Here is a 25548-nt window from a genome sequence, read left to right as displayed (position 1 = left end):
ATTCCGGATCCCCGGCCGCCCCCAGAAACAAAAAGTCATCGAGATAATGCATGACATGTTGAAAACCCGTCCTCTTTGTGAAGACCTATTGCAGAAAACAACTGAACTTTTCAAAATAGGCACAAGATATAGAGCATCCCATCGGCATACATCTATCCATGTAATAGTGACCCTGAAACATGAAACCGAGGAGACGCTGATCGTCTGGGTGTACCGGGAGCAACCGGAACGCTGACTCGATATCTGATTTTGCCATCAGCGCCCCGGGCCCTAGGCAATTCAACATGGCGACGGCCTCATCGAAAGATGCGTATCGCACCGAACACACTTCCGGGTCTATCGCATCATTCACGGAAAGACCACGTGGGGCTGATAAATTATGTATCAGTCTGAACTCACCCGGGTCCTTCTTCGGGACCACCCCCAAAGGAGAACAAACAAAGTTAGGACACGGTGGCTCATCAAATGGACCGGCGACTCGACCTCGAGTAACCTCCTACCCAATCTTTTCCTGTACCACGGTCGTATGTTGCAGGACCGACATTTGGTTTTTACATTTTGCTAAACCCTGAAACTCCCCCACTGGGATGCGGAAACCATATGAAAACCCGTTTCGCAACACCCCAGCGGAAGCATGATCCGGGTATTCGCTGAGCCAAGGAATCATTGCCATGGTATCAATCGGAGTAGGTAAAGGCACCCCTCGGACTATTTAAGACCTGTTTGGTGCCTCCTCTACCACCGTTATCACCCGTTTTGGCTCTGCACATGGACTCAGGATGGGATGACTGCCCTCACCCTCCACATTCGTGTCTAAATTTGCACGACCCCTGGGGCCTCGTACATTTACCCCTGGTAAAGTTCCAACAAATCCCCTTTTTACCTGTGTTGCCGTTCGGCCTCGAATGTTGGTCGTTACCAGGTACCTGATCGAAAGGGTGTCCCAACATATTGGCGTGAGGACTCACCCCCGCTACTCCCTACCAATGGTAACTTCAACATACCAGTACTCTCCATTTTCGACCACGAAACAGAATCGTAACAGTCCCAAGTCAAGTTCTTGTCGTGCTCTTTCGCTTTTCTAAAAATATTATCGTAACAGAACCACTGATTGCCCCCATATGATACAGAATATTCCATGATCCGTGACTGGTAAATAGGCAATTCGGACAGCAACTCGGGCCTACGTTCACCCATGATGGAGGTAAAAATTCCCCATGCCCTGCCCCAAGTGCCAATGTTTTCGTCAACCTTAAAGGCGGCCATCTTTGCGCGCCACACACTCGGATGCATGAGCTCCTTTTGGCTCTTAACATGCTCCATCTCATAATGATCTGTAAGCAACGAGAAAATGTTTACATACTCATCAGCCCACATCTTTTCCTTAATAGCCAGAGGGACATGCTGACCCAACTTTTCCCTTCGTGAGGGTGCAGACTCATCCCTCGCAATCGGCAATGGCCGCTTACCTGAACCGGAAGCTGCGTCTGCCGCTGGACCTGCTCCTGTCGATTTTTCACCCGCCGGAGACGGCGTGATAACTGGCGATGGTGCCTTCGCCACCTCCCTATTTTCACGCAGTTGCTTCATCAACACCCGTGCGTCGTCAGCCGTGGCGCCCTCGCCATTTTTCCCCAACCCCCCGTCTGGGCCTCTTGCCCTTCCCTCCTGGAGCGGCTCCTGCCAAAGGTCGTTTCGGTCCCCCTTCCCCGTCTCTAGCCGCCATCTGCTTCTTTAGATCGGTTACCTCTTTCATGAGCATACGGAGCATCTGGTCGGTAGTAACTCGCTTTCCGACTTTCTTAGGCATTCTAAGACAGAGTATCTGTAAGACAAAAAGAAAGATTACCACGCTCAAAATTGGCTCTTCGTTCCGTCTCGAGCTCACGTGTAGCGAGGAGGTGCAGCTTCAGAGCACAGGAACAAGAGGATGCTTTCTTGGCTTGCTGCTCCTTTTATCCGTCTTCAGGGCGGGCGTCAACCCGCCCCTGCCTGCCTCAAAGGGCGTGGCCGGCCGTGTCAGTGTCTAGGCCAGCCCACTCCAGGGCGGGAAAAAGCGTGCCCGGGCTACGCCGCTTCGGGCATACCAGCCGAGACTCGCCTCCCGCCCAAGATGGCTTCCCGGGGGGATCGTGGTACTCCGCCATACGTTCGGGGGGACCGAATGGTCGCCCCTTTCCATGTGACTATACACATTCCATGTATATAAATACTACATTTCAATGAACAACCCTAACTCATTTTGCAAATACATATGCAATTTACTACATTATTTCTACCAACATTACATCAAAAAAAAAGTGACACAATAAAACAACAAAGACGCACAAGGGGCTTGTAAATCTGCCCTGAGTGTATACAGAGAGAGAGAAAGGAGAAAGAGGAGCGAACAGGGAGTATGAGAAGAAAGATGAAGTATGAAGAAAAAGGGAAGAAATGAGGAGACAGCAGGAATATTGGGGAGAGACAGGGAAATATAAACACAAAGAAGAGCAGTATGAGGACAGAGGAGAATATAAGAAAAAGGGAGTAGTATCATGAGTGAGGAAGGAGTAAGAAGAGAGAGGAGGGATTATGACAAGAGAGGGTGGAAAAGATGGAAAAAGGGGCAAATATAATTCCTTATTGTGCACAGACGCACAGTGTGATATTAGCCAAAAAAATATGACACTGTGCATTATACCAAAACACATTTACTACTGTAAAATGTTTAAGTGACTGTACACATTCCATGTATATAACTACTACATTTCAGTGAACAACCCTGACTCATTTAGCAAATCCATATGCAATTTACAACATTATTTTTGCCAACATTATATCAAAAAAAGTGACACAATACAACAACAAACACACACAAGGGGCTTGTAAATCTGCCCCAGAGTCTATGCAGAGAGAGAGAAAGGAGAAAGAGGAGAGAACAGGAAGTATGAAGAGAAAGTTGAAATATGAAGAGAGAGGGAAGAAAAAGAGGAGACAAAAGGAATATGAGGAGAGACAGCAAAATATAAACACAAAGAAGGGCAGTATGAGGACAGAAGAGAATATAAGAAAAAGGGAGTAGTATCATGAGAGAAGAAGTAGTAAGAAGAGAGAGGAGGGAGTATGACAAGAGAGGGTGGAAAAAATGGAAAAAGGGGCGAATATAAAACCTTGATGTACACAGATGCACAGTCAAGTCAAGTCAAGTCAAGTCAAAGAATTTATATAGCACACTACATACCCAGAGGGTCTCAAGGCGCTTAGGGAGGGGGAGAGGATTACTTGTCAAATATCCACGTTTTAAGTTGCTTTCTGAATGCTAGGTGGTTCTGGGTAAGGCGAAGGTAAGAGGGGAGTGAGTTCCATGTTTTAGCAGCCAGGTATGGGAAGGATCTGCCTCCCATGGTTGTCTTGTTGATGCGGGGTACAGTGGCGAGGGCTTGGCTGGAAGAACGTAGTTGGCGGGAGGGGGTGTAGAAGGACAGTCGTGAGTTGAGGCATTCTGGTCCGATGTCGTAGAGTGATTTGTGTGCGTGGGTTAGCAGTCGGAAAGTGATCCTCTTATTGACGGGTAGCCAGTGGAGGTCTTTCAGGTGACCAGAGATGTGTTCGTTACGCGGGATGTCTAATATGATCCTGGCTGAGGCGTTTTGGATTCGTTGGAGTTTCTTCTGGAGTTTAGCGGTAGTACCTGCGTAGAGGGTGTTTCCATAGTCCAGTCGGCTCGTGACCAGAGCATGGGTGACTGTTTTTCTGGTTTCGGTGGGGATCCAGCGAGATGTTTTTTTGAGCATGCGAAGAATGTTGAAGCAGGATGAGGATACGGCGCTGACTTGTCTGTTCATTGAAAGTGAAGAATCCAGGATAACGCCTAGGTTCCGTGCGTGGTCTGTCGGGATGGGTGCTTTTCCAAGGGCTTCCGGCCACCAAGAGTCGTCCCATGCAGAGGGGGATGTACCTAAGATGAGGACTTCTGTTTTATCTGAATTCAGTTTCAGACGGCTGTGTTTCATCCATTCGGCAACTTCTTTCATTCCTTCATGTAGGTTAGTTTTGGCGGTGCTGGGGTCATTGGTGAGAGATAGGATCAGTTGAGTGTCATCCGCGTAAGAGATGATGTTGAGGTTATGTTGGCGTGCGATGGCCGCGAGGGGGCTCATGTATACGTTGAAGAGGGTGGGACTGAGTGAGGACCCTTGGGGTACGCCACAGATGACTTCAGTGGCCTCGGACTTGAATGGTGGAAGGCGGACTCTCTGGGTTCTTCCGGTGAGGAACGAGGTGATCCATTCAAGTGCTTTTCCTTGTATTCCGATGTTTCTGAGGCGTTGTAAAAGGGTGCTGTAGCAGACTGTGTGGAAGGCTGCAGAGAGGTCGAGGAGGATGAGGGCGACTGTGTCTCCATTGTCCAGTAGTGTTCGAATGTCGTCTGTTGCTGCGATGAGGGCGGTCTCAGTGCTGTGTTTTGCTCGGAAGCCAGATTGTGAGGAGTCGAGGGATTTGTTGGCTTCGAGGAAAGCGGCGAGCTGGTTGTTGACAGCTTTCTCGATGACTTTGGCCGGGAAAGGAAGAAGTGATATTTGGCGGTAATTTTTGAGTTCGGTGGGGTCCGCTGTGGGTTTTTTCAGAAGGGCGGTGAGTTCAGCGTGTTTCCAGCTTTCCGGGAAGGTGGCGGAGTTGAAGGAGCAGTTGATGACGTCTCGGAGGTGCGGTGCTATGACGGAGTCTGCTTTGTTTAAGATGTGGTGAGGACATGGGTCTGTAGGGGATCCTGAGTGGATGGAGTTCATCAGGCGGATGGTGTCCTCAGTGGAGATTGGGTTCCAGTCGTTAAGGGTGTTCAAGGGGGGAGAATGTTCATCATATGGTTGGGTGGGTTGGTCTCCGGGTTGGTTGTCGAAGCTGTTGTGGATGTCTGCAATTTTGTTGTGGAAGAATGAGGCTAGGGAGTCGCAGAGGGCTTGAGAGGGGGTGATGTCATTGGAGTTGGCCGAGGGATTGGTAAATTCCTTGACGATGTTGAAAAGTTCCTTGCTATTGTGGGCGTTGTTGTCTAGTCTATCCTTGAATGCTGTTTTCTTGGCCTTTCGGATTAGTTGGTGGTGTGAGCGGGTGGCGTTTTTGAAGGCGTCCTTGGTGCTAGACAAAAAAAATGACACCATGCATTATACCAAAACACATTTACTACTGTAAAACATTTAAGTGACTATACACATTCCATGTATATAACTACTACATTTCACTGAACAACCCTGACTCATTTTGCTAGAACATGCAATTTACTACATTATTTCTGCCAACATTACATCAGAAAAAGTGACACAATACAACAACAAAGACGCACAAGGGGCTTGTATATCTGCCCCAGAGTCTATGCAGAGAGAGAGAAAGGAGAAAGAGGAGAGAACAGGAAGTGTGAAGAGAAAGATGAAATATGAAGGGACAAGGAAGAAATATGAGAAGAGACAGCAAAATATAAACACAAAGAAGGGCAGTATGAGGACAGAGGAGAATATAAGAAAAAGGGGGTAGTACCAGAAGAGAGGAAGGAGTAAGAGGAGAGAGGGGTGAGTATGACAAGAGAGGGTAGGAAATATGGAAAGAGGCTATGCAGAGAGAGAGAAAGGAGAAAGAGGAGAGAACAAGGAGTATGAAGAGAAAGATGAAGTATGAAGAGAGTGAGAAGAAAATGAGGAGACAGCAGGAATATGAGGAGAGACAGGGAAATATAAATACAAAGAAGGGCAGTATGAGGACAGAGGAGAATATTAGAAAAAGGGGGTAGTATCAGGAGAGAGGAAGGAGTAAGAAGAGAGAGGAGGGAGTATGACAAGAGAGGGTGGAAAATATGGAAAAAGGGGTGAATATGATTCCTCATTTTGCAAATACATATGCAATGTACTACATTATTTTTGCCAACATTATATCAAAAAAAGTGACACAATAGAACAACAAAGACGCACAAGGGGCTTGTAAATCTGCCCCAGAATGTATGAAGGGAGAGAGGGAACAGTAAGAGAACAGATCAGGGAGTATGAAGAGAAAGATGAAGTATGAACAGAGAGGCGGGAAAATGAGGAGATAGAAGGAATATGAGGAGAGACAGAGGAATACAACAACAAAAACACAAAAGGGGCTTATAAATCAGCCAAAAGTGTATGCAGCAGTGTATATTTACTGACTGCAAAATTGTAGATTAAGAACACAAACCTAATTCTGAACAACCAACTCTATTAACTACTCTACAACTGAAAAAGTGACTGCACACATTCTACATTTTTTAGTACTGCACTTTATTGCACAAAGGTGACTCACTAAACAAATTAACTTACCAAATGATTTTATCACAATAGTTATCCAAATGCAGAGAACACATTACTCTTACTAAAAACAAAATGTACCACATACATTCCCTAACAACTTACCAACTCACCTTTGAAATTGATTTGTAGATTAAGAAGAATGCCACTCACACGGCAGATATTCTGATACAGAATCTCTCTAATTCAGTGTTTGCAGCAGAACCAAGAAATGGTACATTTTCCGTCTCAATTTACACATATATACATGTAAATAACAAATCGAAATCCTTCACACATTAATTCAAAACCAAACGCACATTTCTATTGGTTAAACATTTCAAACTTTTCCAACTGACATAACTTTCCACCATACCCCCAACAGATCATGCAAAAGTCAACTGTCAACAAAGGTCACAAGTTCACCACTCTATAAAACACTGTTCCTCAACAAGTTTAGACTATGCATAAATAGTTACTTAGAAGTACCAATAGAGAGAAAAGGTCTCATTAGAACCAACCAACATATAAACACATAAACTTGATAGATATCTGTAAAATTTAATAGATTTTTTCTTGCTTAGGTATGCTTATGGGACGACTTACAAACTCTGCACAGTACTTCGTCCGTACGTCCATGGTATGCGTACGGTAAATCTACTGTAAAAAAAAAATAGCCTCTATCACTAATTTTTTATATTCCCGGGGGCCCCCTCCCCCGGGGCTGAAATATAATGTTGGGAACCGTGGGGGTAGCCCCAAGGCCCTCACGGTCCCAGCCGGCTCCCCGCATCCGTCGGGAGCTGTCATTGCTTTTCGTCAGAGAGAACAGCTTACATGTTGCTCTCTCTGACGAAAAGCAATCTGCTTTCCTACTTGAAAGAGACAGCAGGTTAACATGCTCTCTCTTTCAAATAAGAAAGCAGTTTGCTATGGTAGTGTGGGAACCACGAGGCTCCCGCTCCCCCCCATGGCAAACAGCAGAGTCCCTCGGGTAGCTATCCCGGGACACTGCAGGAGCCGGCCCTGGGAGGTGGTGGTCCCCAGGGCCATCAAAGGCTGCAGGAAGGGTGCCGCACGGCCCCCCTCCCAACATTCAAAAGCCCTGGCAGGGGTAATCCCCACGGCTGGGGGGATCCATCATGGACCCCCCTATTTTCTATATTATAGCCCCGGGAGGTGGCGGTCCCCAGGGCGTGTGGGGGGCTTAAGCCCCCCCACACAGGGGTTTATTATTATTTTTTTTTTAAAAGGAAGCCCCGCGGGATGGGGTCCCCGGGGATTATAAAAATTACTGATAGAGGCTATTTTTTTTTTTACGGTAGATTTACTGTGCGCATACCATGCAAGTACGTACGACGTACGGTGCAAAGTCTGAAAGTCGTCCAGTAAGCGTACCTAAGCAAGAACAAATAAAAGATTTTTACCTTGGGGATCATTGTAAAACCGCGTAAGCAGATCTAGTGGGCCAGGAAGTCCTATAGCAAATACCAAACTTTTCCTGTCAATCTACACACTCAATCTACACACATATACAAATAAATAACAAATTATATTTATTCCCACATTAAATCAAAATAAAACACACTTTTCTATTGCTAGAACTTTTGAACCCTTTCCAACTGGCAAAACTTTCAACCGTTCCCCCATTCCACATTCTGCCAGTTACCATAGAAACACTTCAGGGAACACCTAACTGAGCACACAGGTGAAAAGTTCATCATGCATTGTTGCAAATCAAAACAGCAAGTGTGCTTGAATTGACAATATACCAGCTTTTCTTATGTAGCGTTCTTTTCTATCAGATTTTCTTAACCAATAAAAATCAGGCTTTTAAAAAACAGAAACATGCACCCTAGTTTTCTGTGTAGAATGTTGTCATACAACAAATCAATTCTTTTCTTTTTTTAAAACTGCATCTTATCCACCATTTTAGAAAAATATTACTTTTCAAACTGCCATTTCATTTACAGAGACCATTTGAGTGCATCCAGACCTCTCTTCAAGATGCTTAGAGTGTGGATTATGGGACACGGCTGTATTTTCTGGAGCCAAAGGTACGCAGAACAGAAAGAACTCACAAAGACCTAGGATTACCAAATGTAGACATTAAATGGATTGGACATAGAGGGTTAAAGTGGCACCAATTGATGCCATTGGTGAAATCCTTTTTACATCTCCAACACTCTGACCTCATAATTGTGCACTGTGGTGGCAATGACCTAGGCATTATGACAGGGGTAGGTCTGGAAATGCTTATGAAGGACACCTTTGGACAATTGATGACACTTTTCCCCAAAACTGCCTTTGTCTATTCTAATATATGCCAAAGACAGAAATGGAACTGGTCCAACCACTATTGTCCACAGATTGAGAAAGCTAGGAAACATGTAAATACATCTGTTTCTGCCTTTCTCCGAGACTATAGAATGGGGTCCATCTACTACAACAATCTGCATTTCAATATGCATGACATCTAATGGAGAGACGGTGTACATTTCACAGATGAGGAGAACAGAGTCTTCCTCTTGAACTTTAGACTCTGCATTGGTACTTACTTGTAGGTAGTAAAATCTCCCAATAAACACAAGGGCTCTTTTTAGAGCCACCCAACATCTAAACACATACACTTAATAAATATCTGAAAAATATTTTTCTTTTTTTGCTTAGGTACGCTTACGGGACGACTTACAAACTCCGCACCGTACGTCGTTCGCACGTGTATGGTACGCATACCGTAAATCTACTGTAAAAAAAAAATAGCCTCTATCACTAATTTTTTATAATCCCCAGGCACCCAATCCCCTGGAGCTCAAATATAACATTGGGGACCGTGGAGGGAGCCCCAAGGCCCCCACGGTCCCAGCCGGCTCCCTGCGTACTTCGGGAACCGGAATTGCTTTTCGTCAGAGAGAGCAGCTTACATGCTGCTCTCTCTGACAAAAAGCAATCTGGTTTCCTACTTGAAAGAGAGAGCAGGTTAACCTGCTCTCTCTTTCAAATAAGAAAGCGGTTTGCTGTGGTAGGGTGGGAGCCACAAGGCTCCTGCCCTACCATAGCAAACAGCAGAGTCCCAGGGGTAGCTACCCTGGGACACTGCAGGAGCCAGCCCTGGGAGGTGGTGGTCCCCAGGGCCATCAAAGGCAGGAGGGGGACCGTGGGCCCCCCTCCCAACATTCAAAAGCCCCGGGGGTGGTGGTCCCCGGGGCTGGGGGGTCCATCACGGACCCCCCTATTTTCTATATTAGAGCCCAGGGGAGGTGGCAGTTCCTGGGGCGTGTGGGGAGCTTGAGCCCCCCCACACAGTTTTTTTTAATAAAAAGAGGCCTTGGGGGTGTTGGTCCCCGGGGCTGCTAGGGGACCATGAGCCCCCTACATACATATAGTTAAAGCCCCGGGTGTGGTGATCCCTGGGGCAGGGGGGCCCTCCGGGGGCTAATTAACAATAAAGCGGGCTACGGGTTCTTTTTTCTTTTTCACCCAAAACGTGGACCATACACGTACCCCGCGATTAAAAAAAATATATATATATATATTTTTGGGCCTAGCAATACATGTGGGACGCACTGACAGGCCTAGGGGGTCAGGATGTTTCTACCCTGCCCCCTTCATGTGTTTATTATGGTTCTTTCACTGCTTTTTTATGCCTCGGTTCTACATGCAGCTCCTGCTCTTAATTGTACGTTTTACAGTACGCTTACCGTACGCGTTCGGAACTTCGTCTATAGATATATCCATGATTTTACTTTTGATTTTCTCAGGAACTACTGAACGGATTTACACCATTTAACAAAAAGGGTAATCTGCGAACGAAACTCTACCATTTTTGCCAAATTTGGTGTAATTCCGTTCAGGCGTTCGGTCTGTAGCCCTGGCTAAATATCCTATGGAAAATTGCATGGTGAAAACACGTTTTGGGACCCCCTTTTTTCTCAGTCCCCGCTTCACGAATCACCCCCAAGTTTTCAGGGAAGGAGCAGAGCAGAAAAGGCCATCTTCCTGGAGAATTTTGTGAAGATTCGTCAATTGACGCTAAAGTTATTCAAAATAGAATGTTGCAGATTTCCTATGGAAACTAGGTCCTAACTAGAACTACCTACTGGCGACCGCCAGAAGGTAATATATATAAATATATATAAATAAATATATATATATATATATATATATATATATATATATTAAACACACTTTCACCCCACGGAGAGAGGCCACTGCACGATGATAGTTCGAACTCTTTTTAATTATCGCCAGTAGGTATATATAGTTAGGATTAATTCCCTATGGGATTTTTGAAAATTCTATGTCTAATAACTTTGGCGTTTGAGGACGGAATCGGCTGAAATTTTCAGGGAAATGGCACATTTTGTTTCTGAGCAGCCCCTGAAAATTTGGGGGGGTTTCGTCAAGGGGGGGCTGAGAAAAAGGGGGCTCCCAAAACGCGTTTTTCCCATTCATTTTTCCATAGGGCGGTTGGACTCACTTTTAGCTCGAACGGCTGAATGGATTTGCACGAAACTTGGCAAAATTGTAGGGACTGTTAGCCCGATGTGCCTTTGCTAGGTCTCAATATATGTGCTCCAGTAGTTTTTGAGAAATTAACGTTCAAAACAAGATATATATCTGTAACAGCGCTCTGGGCAGCGATCCGGTCCGCTTACTTTTCGCGAAACGGAACTTTGCGCGCAGAAAGCTGATTGGCTCTCCGGTGTCTGTCAACATTCTAAACAGTCCGGAGCGGCCGCCATCTTATCTCTCGGTAGGATCGAGAGAGAAGAAGAGGTGAAAAACGAAGGGGGAATTTATTGAAAGGGGGCAAGGTATACCCCTCTTGACCCCCTAGGAATGTTGTTGGGGTTATTAAAGGGTCCCGTGGGGAAAATAAAAAAAAAATGATTTTTCGCGGTAGAAGCGCTTCACGGGCCGCGAACTGGGCCGCAAACTGGTAGCGAAATGGAAATTCGCCATTTTGTGCTTTGTTTTAATTGTTTAGAGACAAAAATTATCGCCGCACATCGGCCACAATGCATGAATATCGCTGAAAAGTCAGCGATATTCATGCATTATCCAGCAAATGCTCTTAGCCATGTTATCCACCTTCCATTGGATAACATGGCTAAAAACTGCTCTGTGCGTGAGCTTTTTTTTTTTTTTTTGCTGCGTGACGTTTGTTAACGTTCGATTCGATGGAAATCAGGAAGTGTTGACCACCATTTTTTCACTGCGAGTAAATACTTTGTTATAAATGAATCCTTATTGATAAACATTGTCTGCGCCATCTTGCGTTTTTGTCCAATGCCACAATTTTGTCGTGCACGGCAGCCATTTTAGATGCCTTGACCAGGGCCACTCTCTGCACGCCGCCGATCCTCAGCATGGCTCCCCACCCTCGCAAGCATCTTCCCCACGCACTGGTCACCCCCGCTCTCTCTCTCATGCATGGGACATATACTTCCCCCCATCTGCGCTGCTCTTCTCTGAGAATCACACCCTGTGCCCGCCCGACACCTCCCTTTCACCCTATTCACTACCGCACCCTCTGACACTCCTCTTCCTCTGTGTCAGATTGTCCAGGCCGGACCTAGGCTATCACCTAGCCCTGCGGATGTAGTTTATGGCCCCAGCTGTAGAGTATCCAGACATGCCAACCCTCCCGATTCAGGCGTGAGACTACTGATTTCAGTGCTAGTCTTTCGCTTCCCGATTCCTGCAAGGAAAAACCCGGGGGCATATTACCAACAACTAGCGGTAATTTTTGTCTCTAACTTGTTTAGAGACAAAAATTATCGCCGCACTTCGGCGAATTTTTTCGCACATAAACCTTGCTATTAGCAAGGTTTATCGCAAATGCGTTAAAAAACGGCCGCAATGCATGAATATCGTTGAAAAGTCAGCGATATTCATGCATTATCCAGCAAATGCTTTTAGCCATGTTATCCACTTCCCATTGGATAACATGGCTAAAACTGCTCAGGGCAGGTGTTAGGTTTTGGAGATATTCGCGCTTAGCGTGAATATCTCCAAAAGTTGGTAATAGGAGATAGCGATGGTTAGGGACTGTTTCCAGTCGCTAAAATCTTGTCACGCCCACTTTGCATGTCATTAGTGATAAATATCACTGATATGCAAAGCGGGGCCCAAGATGGTCGCTATCTCCTTTTAGCTGTCACTAACTGGTGTTAGCGACAGCTTGGTAATAGGGAGATAATTTTATCTCTTTTTTTTTTGGCTTTTAAGGCCAAAAAAGCGGAAATAAACCCCCTTGATAATATGCCCCATGATTTCTCGGGGGTTTCAGCTGACAGGGCTTGGTATTGTGTTACGTGCTAATTCTTCCAGGAAACGTCAGAGGGTCGATGCAGGGGTTCTAGAAGGGGTGATAAACCATTTAAGCCTCATGAACAAGCGCATGGTCTTTTAAAGATTTGTGAAGTACTCGGGGCGGCGGTGTGTGTGTGCCCTCTTTCAGGAGCGGGCGGGGGGGCACTGCCAGCAACTTGCCAGGCCAGGCAGTGTTCAACACATGCATCACCCTTTCTCTGCCTGCTATTGCGCTCCATGCTTCGGAAAGGTAAGAAAAAGAACGTGCATTTGAGTTTGAAATGTCCGATCTTGTAGCAGTACACTTGCAAAGCCCACACATGACAATAACCCGATTCAAGGCCCCATTCACCCGATTTTTTAAACATATATAGCACTCCAACAAAGTTAGATTTTAAAACTTTATTAACATTTAAATATAACGAACGCAACAAAAACTGTAAATATATTTAACCATTTTTTGAAATTAACAAGAACTATAACGATAACAACAACAACAACAATAATATAACTTTTATGCCTAAATTACGCAAACATTTAGCTAATCTGCTAAAGGGGGGAGTCGCCATTTCTTTACAATAATCAATAATGAAAAATCCACATCAATAGGGTTGTCCGTTTTCTCGATGCAGCACTATAGTGCAATATACACAGCACCTGGGGTGTCAAGAGTGAACAGGTCTTTCTTTGTTCCTTAAGATGTTATCTGTGTCAACCTCTTCCGAGAATGCTGATGCGTTAGGATTTCCTTGTGTTTCTTAATAGCATTGGTGTCTGTACACTTCTTTGTCAATTCTGTCAAGATGATAACTGCTTCATAAACAGACGATATCTTTGTTTAGTCATTAGTGTTAAGTGTGTCTGAAACTACAGTGCCCTTCTGTTTTTTTTTCTTCAGGCTCCACAGAGTTTTGTGTGTTGTTCTTTTGAGCGACAATTATTCCAGAGGTTTCAGGTTCACTTGTTTTGTCCTGCAGTGAGTTAACAGCTTTAGAGAGTTCATGTTTATTTGCTATGTCCTGCTGTTCGTCAACTGCTTCAGAGACGTCAGCCTCATTTGTTATGTTTCAGTAGATCCTGGACCTGCCCGGCCGCGCCCAAAATGGCGCCGGTGTAAATGGGACTCGTAACTGCTTGTTGTGTACTGGTTGCCCAACCTTGATATCACGAGATACATATGCAGTTTTGAAGCACATGGCGGAGGCTTGTCTGCTGTAGTGGGGCGCCCCTTTATCGTTTCAGTCGCCATTCCGCCCGCTTTTGCTACACTGTGCCTTTTCCGCCATTCAGCTGTTTAGCGCCCGCTCTTACGGCTACAGCGTCTCGCTCACCATGTAGTTGAGTTGCTCCCACTCTTGCGGTGCAGCGATAGGCGGCTTCCACAGGACTCCTAAAATGGCGGTCGGCTCTTTGGATTTGGGCCTGGTCCAGTAAAATGGCCCTGGGACACCTTGGAACTCGGACGCTTGTCTGCCAGGGCTTGGGTTCCATTCTCGAAAGCGTCCCCTCAGCCTTGAAGATTGTACAAAAGTCTTGGGGGCCGTCGACTCCCGCAGGCTTCCGGTGGGGAGCGGCTGCCATGATTGCTTGCGGAATGGCCACGACGGAGCTACGAGATGGTGGTGCTCTCATGGTGACGCCAGCTTCAGTCTGAAACATCCAGAAACAAGGTGGGGCTTTCATCGTTTGGGAAAAAAAATGTTTTAATCCAATGAAAAGTGTTATTTTTAGGTCACATGACCTAGTCTTACATAATTAGGAAAAGAAAAGTAAAATGAACCAATGAAAAGTTTTATTAACAAGTCACATGACCTGTTATGCTTACGTTACGCGCTGCGCAGCGCGCTCTGGATCGTTTCCGGGAAGCTGCGCCTTGCGCACCGGAGCACTTCCGGGTGCGCTAACGCGTCGCGTCATATGACGCATTACGCGACAATGCAGGTCCAGAATATAGTCAAAATGTCTCCACCAACCAGCAATCGGAAATCAACCGCTTTCAGCAGTCCAAAAAGTTCGGTTAAATCTTAAGAGCGGGAGCAACTCAACTACATGGTGAGCGAGACGTTGTAGTCGCAAGAGCGGGCGGTAAACAGCTGAATGGCGGAAGAGGCACAGAGTACCAAAAGCGGGCGGAATGGCAACTAAAACGGTAAAGGGGCGCCCCACGACAGCGTGTCTTCAGGTCAAACGGATTGTGGGACAAGGTCCAGAATGGAAGATTCTTCAAAAGGGAAAAAATTCCGCCGGACCCCGGGAGCCGGCCGCCTATGCCGGGGGCGATCTCAGGCCTCACCAGGGCAACACGACTTGGGGAGGGGGCAGGAGCCAAGCGCCCCCTCTCAGTCCGCGCCATCTCACCGCCCCTCGGGGGCCTCCGTCAAGCGGTTTAGGGAGGCACCGTATCACATTGTTTTCCAATGCAGTCAGGTCCACAAATGGACCCCACTTACTTTGAATAGTGAAGCTGCAGCAGGTGCAAATAAGGTTTAAACAGTGTTACAAGAGCTGCTTAGAACTCTGAAGTATGGCACTCAACAACCAGGACTTATGCCATTTGTGTAAGGCAGTGACATGGAAGCAACTCAGGGACAAAAAGCATGAACGAACATTCACGTATGAAAATCTTATTTGGGGAAGGGGTAGAATCCAAACGCCCCCTGCCAGTTCGCGCCACTACACCGTATGTGTACAAACTCTCAACGCTTGTTATCAGTGCATGAGTTTCATGCTCGATCGATTGAGCTAGCCGGATCGGGCAATAAAAAGTATAAAATAATTATGTAAATAGTTATTTAATAAAATGTTTTACTCTGTTTCTTTGCTGGTGTGTTGTGTATATTTATAATATTTGCATAGGGTTTGTCGTTATTTTGGGCGGTGTGGGTGGTGGAGTCGAGCTGTTTTGCAGCCCTCATGGTGTGGAGCTTAGTTCATTTCATTATTTTCGTATTTCTCATGAAGGGTTGTTCCTAATGTTTGTATTTTACCGAGGTCAAAAAGAGATCGAATTAGTGGTCTACTGATTTTGCTCGATTACTTTTATTTTTTTACACGATTTTTCACTATCTGCAAAGACTAAACAGAGTATTGCGACTTTGTGCTTGTTTGTAAATAGAGAATGATCCAAAGAGAACCAATTGTAAAACAGTAAATGCTTGGATAATAATCAATCAAATGGAGAGACAAGCAGGTACGACGGATTACAACAGGGGTAAAGGTCTGCGTTAACTACCGTTCACTATCTGCAAAGAGAGAGTACTACTAAGAGAAAAGAGGGGAGTGGGGGGGGGGCAGTGTTCAAAGCACATCAGCGTGCATAAACACGAAAACGTTTTTACCTATCACGTACTTGACATTTGACAGCTTTTGATATTTGCTATTAAAAAAGCATTGAAATTCACAGAAAAAACCATAGGTTATAGTCCATATATAGTTAGGAATTTGCATTTACAAAACCTTGAAAATTCAATGAAAAAACCATTGTTTTTAGGCCATATATAGTTAGGGATTTGCATTTAGAAAACCTTATTTTACTCGCATAAAACCATTGAAATTCCATATATAGTTATAAGCGCTAACTATATATCGCGCACCCGCAATCCACTGCTGATGATGTCACATATTACATCATTCATGACATGGTTAGTGACATCACTGATGACATCACTGATGACATCTCAAATGACATCACTGATGACATCACTGATAACATCTCATTTGACATGACTGATCACATCACTGATGATATCATTCATGTGATAATACCATGAACCTCTTCAGACTCTAATATAACCTTAGATACAATCAGTGTAAACAGACAGTCACAGACTGTCACTCATCCATGGAGTTACTCACACACCTAGTCAGTTATGCCAAAAATCAATCACACCTCCATTTTCTCAACTATACAGTTATACACACCTTACTTATTCAAACATATACTAACACATATTTACTTTACTCTCTTATACAATCTCTGATACATGTTCACAATGATCCATACAGCCACCCACACATTCACTGGCTCTTATGCACAGTTATTTATAGATGTCAACTCTCACATGTACTGTGTTTTACATATGTACTTAATTTGACATGTAGCACTGAATTATCCATTCACTCACTAATACACTCATGCACAGTCAACCGCCCATACAGCTGTTTCCACATGCACTTTTGAATCTATACATATAGTGAATCAACTACTCACACATCTATGTACAGAGTCACACACCTCCCAGCCACCCATACACACACATTCAGTTTCCCATACAAATACTTGGACAACCAATCAATAACCCATACAGTTACTCATATAGCTACTGATCAACATATGCAGCAGTTTGTAGAACAACAGATATAATGATGCACAAATTAAAACAGTTTAGTCACTAACCCATGCACTCAGTGAGACACATTTAATCACTCACTCAATCAGTCAGTCATGCACCTAGTAAATCCTTCATCCAGACACTTATATATCCACTCATTCTTCAATATGTAAAACATATTTTAACTTTACAGAAACATACAGTCACTGGATGTTGTAATCAGTGATGTCATCAGTGATGTCATTTGAGATGTCATCAGTGATGTCATCAGTGATGTCACTAACCATGTCATGAATGATGTAATATGTGACATCATCAGCAGTGGATTGCGGGTGCGCGATATATAGTTAGCGCTTATAACTATATATGGAATTTCAATGGTTGTATGCGAGTAAAATAAGGTTTTCTAAATGCAAATCCCTAACTATATATGGCCTAAAACCAATGGTTTTTTCATTGAATTTTCAAGGTTTTGTAAATGAAAATTCCTAACTATATATGGACTATAACCTATGGTTTTTTCTGTGAATATATATATATATATATATATATATATATATATATATATATATATATATATATATATATATATATATATATATCATCTATATATATATATATATATATATATATATATATATATCTATCTATATATATCTATATATATATCCAGCAATGTTAAAAGAATGGGGCGAGCTAAACTTGGACGCTTCGATGAACTTAGTAAGAGTGCTCATCAAATATGCGGTCATAGATCGTGAAAAACTGCTGGAGGAAATCAAGGGTATTAATGAGCAGCTGGACGCCACTACAGACCCGGATACTAAGTTACTGATAACCAACACGCGCAAGGAGATCAGCAAGAGATTGCACAAACACGAAGAGCGCATTAAGATCAGAAAAGTGCACAAATTCGCAAGGGACTTAAAAGATTATGAGGCCGGGCAAATTTATACGTTTGCCAGAAAGTATGACTGAGCAAAGCAAGTCAAATTGACGAAACAAGCCGCATCCAATACAGGTGCAGGAAGCAGCGTGGCTAGAACTAATCAACAGGAAGAGTTGATGGAAAACTCGGATCCGGATACAGTCTCCCTGGCCAGCTCATCCAGCATGTCCCTTTCGGAAATCAGTAACATAGAAGGCCAACCGGGAAGAATTTTAGAAATCGGTGAAGAAATCGATTTTTTAGTAGAGGACCGGTTGCAAACATTGCGTCCCAGACACAAAAAGAATTACAACGCAAAAGGCGCAACGCAAGACGCCATGCAAGACGCAAAAAGAGGAAAGCCACAGCAGCCGCAACAGCAGCAAAAGAAAAAGAAACAATGGTTCAACAAGAAGAAACAATAAAGGATTGTACCATTACCAATCTTTCCGATGTCACCCTAACCACAGCAGAAGAGCAATTACTAGCCCTAGGACTTAATTTTTGTCCAGAAAGTTCTTTTAACTACACCAATACGAGAGCGGATATCTTCAAGTTTATTCGCAAACTAAAACTAAAAAAGTTTTTTGCATCCAAAACTGTGACTAAAAATAAGGAGCGTACTGCCAACATCACCACCAATAGCAGTACCACTGTCAACGCTCCAGCAGCCCCAGCAGCAAGAGATTCCAGACTCTTGCTCACCCTATGCGACCTGGGAGAGGCTGTGGATTCAACATCCAGTGATGAAGGTGTTCCCAACACTCAAAGAGAATTGATAAATGTGGACATTCGCCAAAAAGGAGCTGGAGAAAGTCCTTTTAAGCCGGTAAGCACTTTTTTGCCTGTCATGCCAAAAGACGCAGTTGATATTCATCACGAATGCGTGACGGAAGATCTGAAAAAGTTAAACCGCACTGTGCAGGCACAAACTCACAAGAACAATGCCAGGATCATACAGTATAATACTTTAATGAAAAAATTGAGTCAAAATCAGGAAGTGGTTATTAACAAATCTGACAAGGGGGGTAATATTGTCTTGTGGAGAAAGGAAGAATATATGGCCGAAGCCATGAGACAGTTAAATGACCCCGCTTGCTACGAAAGATCTAATGGGATGGCTTACAAATGTGCCAAAGACAATTTGAAAAAAATGCTAATGTCTTACAAAAGAAACAACTTGATCTCCCAGACTGAATTTGACTACCTTCACAGAGAACACCCTGTGATACTGATACTATATTTGATCCCCAAAATTCATAAGCAGAAAACTCCTACTCCGGGCCGACCCATAATAGCGGCCATTAACAGCGTGGGGGAGAATATCTCACAGTATATAGACTTTTTTCTGCAGGACATTGTCAAAGATCTGCCCAGTTACCTAAAAGACACGGGGGACTTTCTTAACAAACCTAATTCTATCCAGTGGCGCGAAAATTGGTGCATTCTGACTTTAGACATAGAGTCACTATACACCTCCATAGATCACTCGAAAGGTTTGAACGCCATCAAACACTACCTTGGTTCACGATCCTGTGAATATTACGCACACAACAAGATGTTATGTGAGTTAGTGCACTGGTGTCTACATAATAATTATTTTATGTTTGCTAAGAATGTCTGGAGACAAGTGCGAGGCGTGGCGATGGGATCGTGCTTCTCCCCCAGCTACGCATGTTTACATGTGGGCTGGTGGGAGGAGCGCGGTCTCATCAACACTCCCGGATTTCACAAGGTTCAATACTGGAAACGGTTTATTGATGACGTGTTTTGTATTTGGGAGGGGGATGAGGAAAGTGCTTGTGTATTTGTGGATGCTCTTAATCAGAACAATGACAATCTGTTCTTTACGGCCAACATTAGCAAAGAGCAAGCAGATTTCCTAGACGTTCATGTTACCATTGCTGATAATACTGTTACCACTTTGTTATACCGTAAACCTACGGCTGGTAACAGTATATTACACGCTAGTAGCAAGCATCCCCAACATGTAATCACCAATATTCCGTTTGGGGAGTTGCTGAGAGTTAAAAGGATCAGCAGCACTCCGGAAATTTTTGAACATGAGGCACAAATCACAATAAATAGACTGAGAGCTAGGGGCTATAAAGACAAAGTCTTAAATAGCGCGCTTAGGCGATGTCGAGCTAAGCCTAGGGAATCACTCCTGACATCCGAAAATGTTGAACAGGAGTCAGACAACCCTGCTCCGCGACTCATACTGACACTCAGCAAACAAGAGAAACAAATAAGGTCTATTGTGAGGAAGCACTGGCCTATCCTTCAAACTGATAGTGTCTTGAGTGATATCATCCCCTGTGCCCCCACCATAACTTACAAAAGAGCACCTAGCATGCACAACTGTCTAGTTAGAAACAGTCCAGAACTGGGTAGTGGCAGTACCTGGCTAAAACAAAAAGGTTTCTTTAAATGTTCCTCTTGTAGGGCTTGTAAATTTGGTGTTAACACGTCACATTACTTTACACCTTTCAGTTCTAGGAGGAAAGCTATCCGAGGATACTTTAACTGTCACAGTGAGTTTGCAATATGTCCTGACGTGCACCTGTGGTCTTCGTTATGTGGGCAGCACCAAGCTACAGGTGCACGCCAGGATCTTGCAACACTTGCGTGCCATAGTAAACAGTGACAGTACATACCTGGTAGCTCGTCACTTTAAATCCACACATAACAATGATCTGTCCAACTTAACATACTATGTTATTGATGTGGTAGCGCCCCTCATCCGAAGAGGCGACAGAGAAAAACTGTTACGTAAAAAGGAAACCGAATATATCATTGAACTAGACAGTAAATACCCGAACGGGTTAAACACCACTGAAGACTTGCACCATCTGTTGTAGTACTGTTTACCTCTGTATTTTTTCTGTTTTTTGTAAAAATTAACTCCAAGAAGGATACTTAGAGAATATTCACAAGTGGTCTTTCTCATATTTTCCTTTTCAAGGTCTTTCTGAACTTAACAACTGATACTTGATGGCGCCGACGTGGCACCGCATGGGAGTCCAGCCAGGATTCTTGAATTATATAGATCTTGATGTACATTTGCTCTATGTAAATAGTTATCTCTCTATCAACTCGAAGTAAAAATTGGTGACTAATGAATTCTGTGTCAACCAATAACCTGTTTTTAGCTCACATTTTTTTTCACTTTCACTTTATGTTATAGGGGTAACAATCACTAGTGGGTTTTGCAATATGGGTGTTGGCACGCCGAAATGTACATGTATATATCGTAGTCATTAACTATTCATACTAGTATGATTCATATTCTAGGATAAGTCCTTATGATTATAAAATTGTTATGGAAGGTCATCATTGTGTATGTAATATATGTAGATTTGTATATAGAAATAGAGTATATATTTATGTAGATGTAGATATATATATATTTTTTCATACATTTTTGTGATATTGTACATAGATAGTATATTTTTCTAGGTGTATATATATTTATTGACCAAATGGATAAACTTTTGCAAAGGACTTATATTTTGTACATGGCCATCGTGTATCATATTAGGGTATTTGCATTCATGCAGATATTATTGTTTCAGTGCCACTCTCACTGTTGTTTAAATTCTAAATATAGGTGTGCACGTATTTTATAATATAAAACGTGTTTTTTCTATGTCTACACCTTGTGACTCACGAAAATGGGTGGAGCATCACTTCAAAAAAATGGTTTAAATTTGTAGCTGACCTGGTGCGCGGTGTGTGACCAAGGGCACTAGTTGCTCGAAACGCGTAACCAGAGAGGTTTCTAATAAAATCTCCTTGACTGCAGCCATTGGGTCCGTGTCTTCGTTTCCAGAGCAGGAGTGTGGCGTTTTTTGAAGATTGTACCTTTCATATATATATATATATATATATATATATATATATATATATATATATATATATATATATATATATACCTACTGGCTATCGCCAGTAGGTATATATAGTTAGAATTTTTTCTCTATGGGACTTTTGAAAATTCTATGTCTAATAATTTTGGCGTTTGTGGACGGAATCGGCTGAAATTTTCAGGAAAATGGCACATTCTGATTCTGAGCAGCCCCTGAAAATTTGGGGGGTTTCGTCAAGGGGGGGCCGAGAAAAAAGGGGGGTCCCAAAACGCGTTTTTTGCATTGAGTTTTCCATAGGGCGGTTGGACTCACTTTTAGCTCGAACGGCTGAATGGATTTGCACGAAACTTGGCAAAATTGTAGGGACTGTTAGCCCGATGTGCCTTTGCTAGGTCTCAATATATGTGCTCCAGTAGTTTTTGAGAAATTAACATTCAAACCAAGATATATATCTGTAACAGCGCTCTGGGCAGCGATCCGGTCCGCTTATTTTTCGCTTATCGGAACTTTGCGCGCAGAAAGCTGATTGGCTCTCCGGTGTCTGTCAACATTCTAAACAGTCCGGAGCGGACGCCATCTTGTCTCTCGGTAGGATCGAGAGAGAAGAAGAGGTGGAAAACGAAAGGGGAATTTAATGAAAGGGGGCAAGGTATCCCCCTCTTGACCCCCTAGGAATGTTGTTGGGGTTATTAAAGGGTCCCGTGGGGAAAATAAAAAAAAATGATTTTTCACGGTAGAAGCGCGGCCGCGAACTGGTAGCGAAACGGGAATTCGCCATTTTGAGCTTCGTTAATTAAATTACTAGTTATAAGTGGGTGCGGGAGACGTATCCTAATCCCCTATGTTTCCTGAGGGTGGCTGAGGAGGCTGATATATGTTGATACATCTCTTCCAGCGGCTGTGCGTGAGCTTTTTTTTTTTTTGCTGCGTGACAGTCCGGAGCGGCCGCCATCTTGTCTCTCGGTAGGATCGAGAGAGAAGAAAAGGTGAAAAACTAAGGGGGAATTTAATGAAAGGGGGCAAGGTATCCCCCTCTTCACCCCCTAGGAATGTTGTTGGGGTTATTAAAGGGTCCCGTGGGGAAAATAAAAAAAAAAATGATTTTTCACGGTAGAAGCGCTTCACGGGCCGCGAACTGGGCCGCAAACTGGTAGCGAAACGGGAATTCGCCATTTTGTGCTTCGTTAATTAAATTACTAGGTATAAGGGGGTGCGGGAGACGTATCCTAATCCCCTATGTTTCCTGAGGGTGGCTGAGGAGGCTGATATATGTTGATACATCTCTTCCAGCGGCTGCGCCATCTTGCCTTTTTTTCGAATGCCACAATTTTGTCGTGCACGGCAGCCATTTTAGATGCCAGGCTGGTCCCAGGCTATCACCTAACCCTGCGGATGTAGTTTATGGCCCCAGCTGTAGAGAATTCAGACATGCCAATCCTCCTGATTCAGGCGTGTGACTACTGATTTCAGTGCTAGTCTCCCGCCTCCCGATTTCTGCAAGCAAAAACCCGGGGGCATATTACGAACAACTAGCGATAATTTTTGCCTCTAACTTGTTTAGAGACAAACATTATCGCCGCACATCGGCGATTTTTATCGCAGATAAACCTTGCTATTATCGCAGAAAAGTCAGCGATATTCATGTATTATTGACCTAATGCTCTTAGCCATGTTATCCACCTCCCATTGGATAACATGGCTAAGAACTGCTCAGGGCAGGTGTTAGATTTTGGAGAAATTCGCGCTTAGCGCGAATATCTCCAAAAGTTGGTAATAGAAGGTAGCGATGTTAGGGACTGTTTCCAGTCGCTAACATCTTGGCACGCCACTTTGCATGTCATTAGTGATAAATATCACTGACATGGAAAGCGGGGCCCAAGATGGTCGCTATCTTCTTTTAGCTGTCACTAACTGGTGTTAGCGACAGCTTGGTAATAGGGAGATAATTTTATCTCCGCTTTCATGGCTTTTAAAGCCAAAAAAGCGGAGATAAAGCCCCTTGATAATATGCCCCACGATTCCTTGGGGGTTTCAGCCGACAGGGCTTGGTATTGTGTTACATGGTAATTTTTCCATGAAACGTCAGAGGGTCGATGCAGGGGTTCTAGAAGAGGTGATAAACCATTTAAGCCTCATGAACAAGCGCATGGTCTTTTAAAGATTTGTGAAGTACTCGGGGCGGCGGTGTGTGTGTGCCCTCTTTCAGGAGCGGGCGGGGGGGCACTGCCAGCAACTTGCCAGGTCAGGTAGTGTTCAACACGTGCATCACCCTTTCTCTGCCTGCTATTGCGCTCCATGCTTCGGAAAGGTAAGAAAAAGAACGTGCATTTGAGTTTGAAATGTCCGATCCTGCAGCAGCACACTTCCAAAGCCCACACATGACAATAACCCGATTCAAGGCCCCATTCACCCGTTTTTCAAAAAATAGATAACACTCCAACAAATTAAGGTTATAAAACTTTATTAACTTTTAACGATAATGAACAGAACAAAAACTAAAAACATTTAAACATTTATTAACACAAAAAGCAACAATGGTTAGAAGCTGTCTTTTGTGCGAATAGTCCCAAGGCAGCACAACGTGCAGAGTTCTGGACGGCACCCAGGTGATGTCGCCTGGGTGCCGCACTGGTTTAGGGATCCTACAATGCTGCTCCGAAAATTGGCGTGGGGCGTCCCGGGTGGGGCGGGGGGAGGCCTCGTCAGTAGCGGTCTGTTGTGCGAATAGTCCCAAGGCAGCACAACGTGCAGAGTTCTGGACGGCACCCAGGTGATGTCGCCTGGGTGCCGCACTGGTTTAGGGATCCTACAATGCAGCACAGAAAAACAGCGTGGGGCGTCCCGGGTGGTGCGGGGGGAGGCCTCGTCAGTAGCGGTCTGTGCCCAGTGTCACATGGCTGACACAACATGTACGACAGGCACCCAGGTGATGTCCAGTAAACTGCCGCACTGGTTTTGGTATCCTACAATGCTGCTCCGAAAATTGGCGTGCGGCGGCCCGGGGGGGGGGGGGAGGCGGCGTGAACGGGCCTCCCCAGGTGGCGGCCATCTAGCTGAGTTGCGCTCGCTCTTGCGGCCACAGCGTCTCGCTCACCATGTTGTGGAGTTGCTCCCACTCTTGCAGTGCAGCGATAGGCGGCTGCCACATGGCTGTCAAAATGGCGGACGGCTCTTCGGTTTTGGGCCTGGTCCACTGAAATGGCCCTGGGAACTCGGACGCTTGCCTGCTAGGGCTTGGGCTCCATTCTCGAAAAGCGTCCCCTCAGCCGTGAAGATTGTATAAAAGTCTTGGGGGCCCCCGACTCCCGCAGGCTTCCGGTGGGGAGCGGCTGCCATGATTGCTCGCGGAATGACCACGACGGAGCCACGAGATGGTGGTGCTCTCATGCTGACGCCAGCTTCAGTCTGAATGATCCAGAAACAAGGTGGGGCTTTCATCGTTTGGGAAAAAAAATGTTCTAAACCAATGAAAAGTGTTATTTTTAGGTCATATGACCAAGCCTTCCATCTTTAGGAAACCAAAGGTAAAATGAACCAATGAAAAGTTTTATAAACAAGTCACATGACCTGTTCTGCGGCATAGGGCTACAAAAAGCGTAGAAAATCCGTTGGCACGTGAGGCGGCGTCAGTAGCGGACCGATGTGCGAATAGGCCGAAGGCAGCACAACGCGTCGAGATCCGGATGGCACCGAGGTGGGGTCCAGCAAATTGCCGCACTGGTGTGGCCATCCTACAATGCTGCGCCGAAAGACGGCGTGTCCAGCTGAGTTGCGGTCACTGTCAGTAGCGGACCGATGTGCGAATAGGCCGAAGGCAGCAC

The sequence above is a fragment of the Lissotriton vulgaris genome, chromosome 3_1 (genome assembly GCF_964263255.1).
Source record: "Lissotriton vulgaris chromosome 3_1, aLisVul1.2, whole genome shotgun sequence".
Classification (NCBI taxonomy): Eukaryota; Metazoa; Chordata; class Amphibia; order Caudata; family Salamandridae; genus Lissotriton; species Lissotriton vulgaris.
This window is presented reverse-complemented; position numbering follows the sequence as displayed.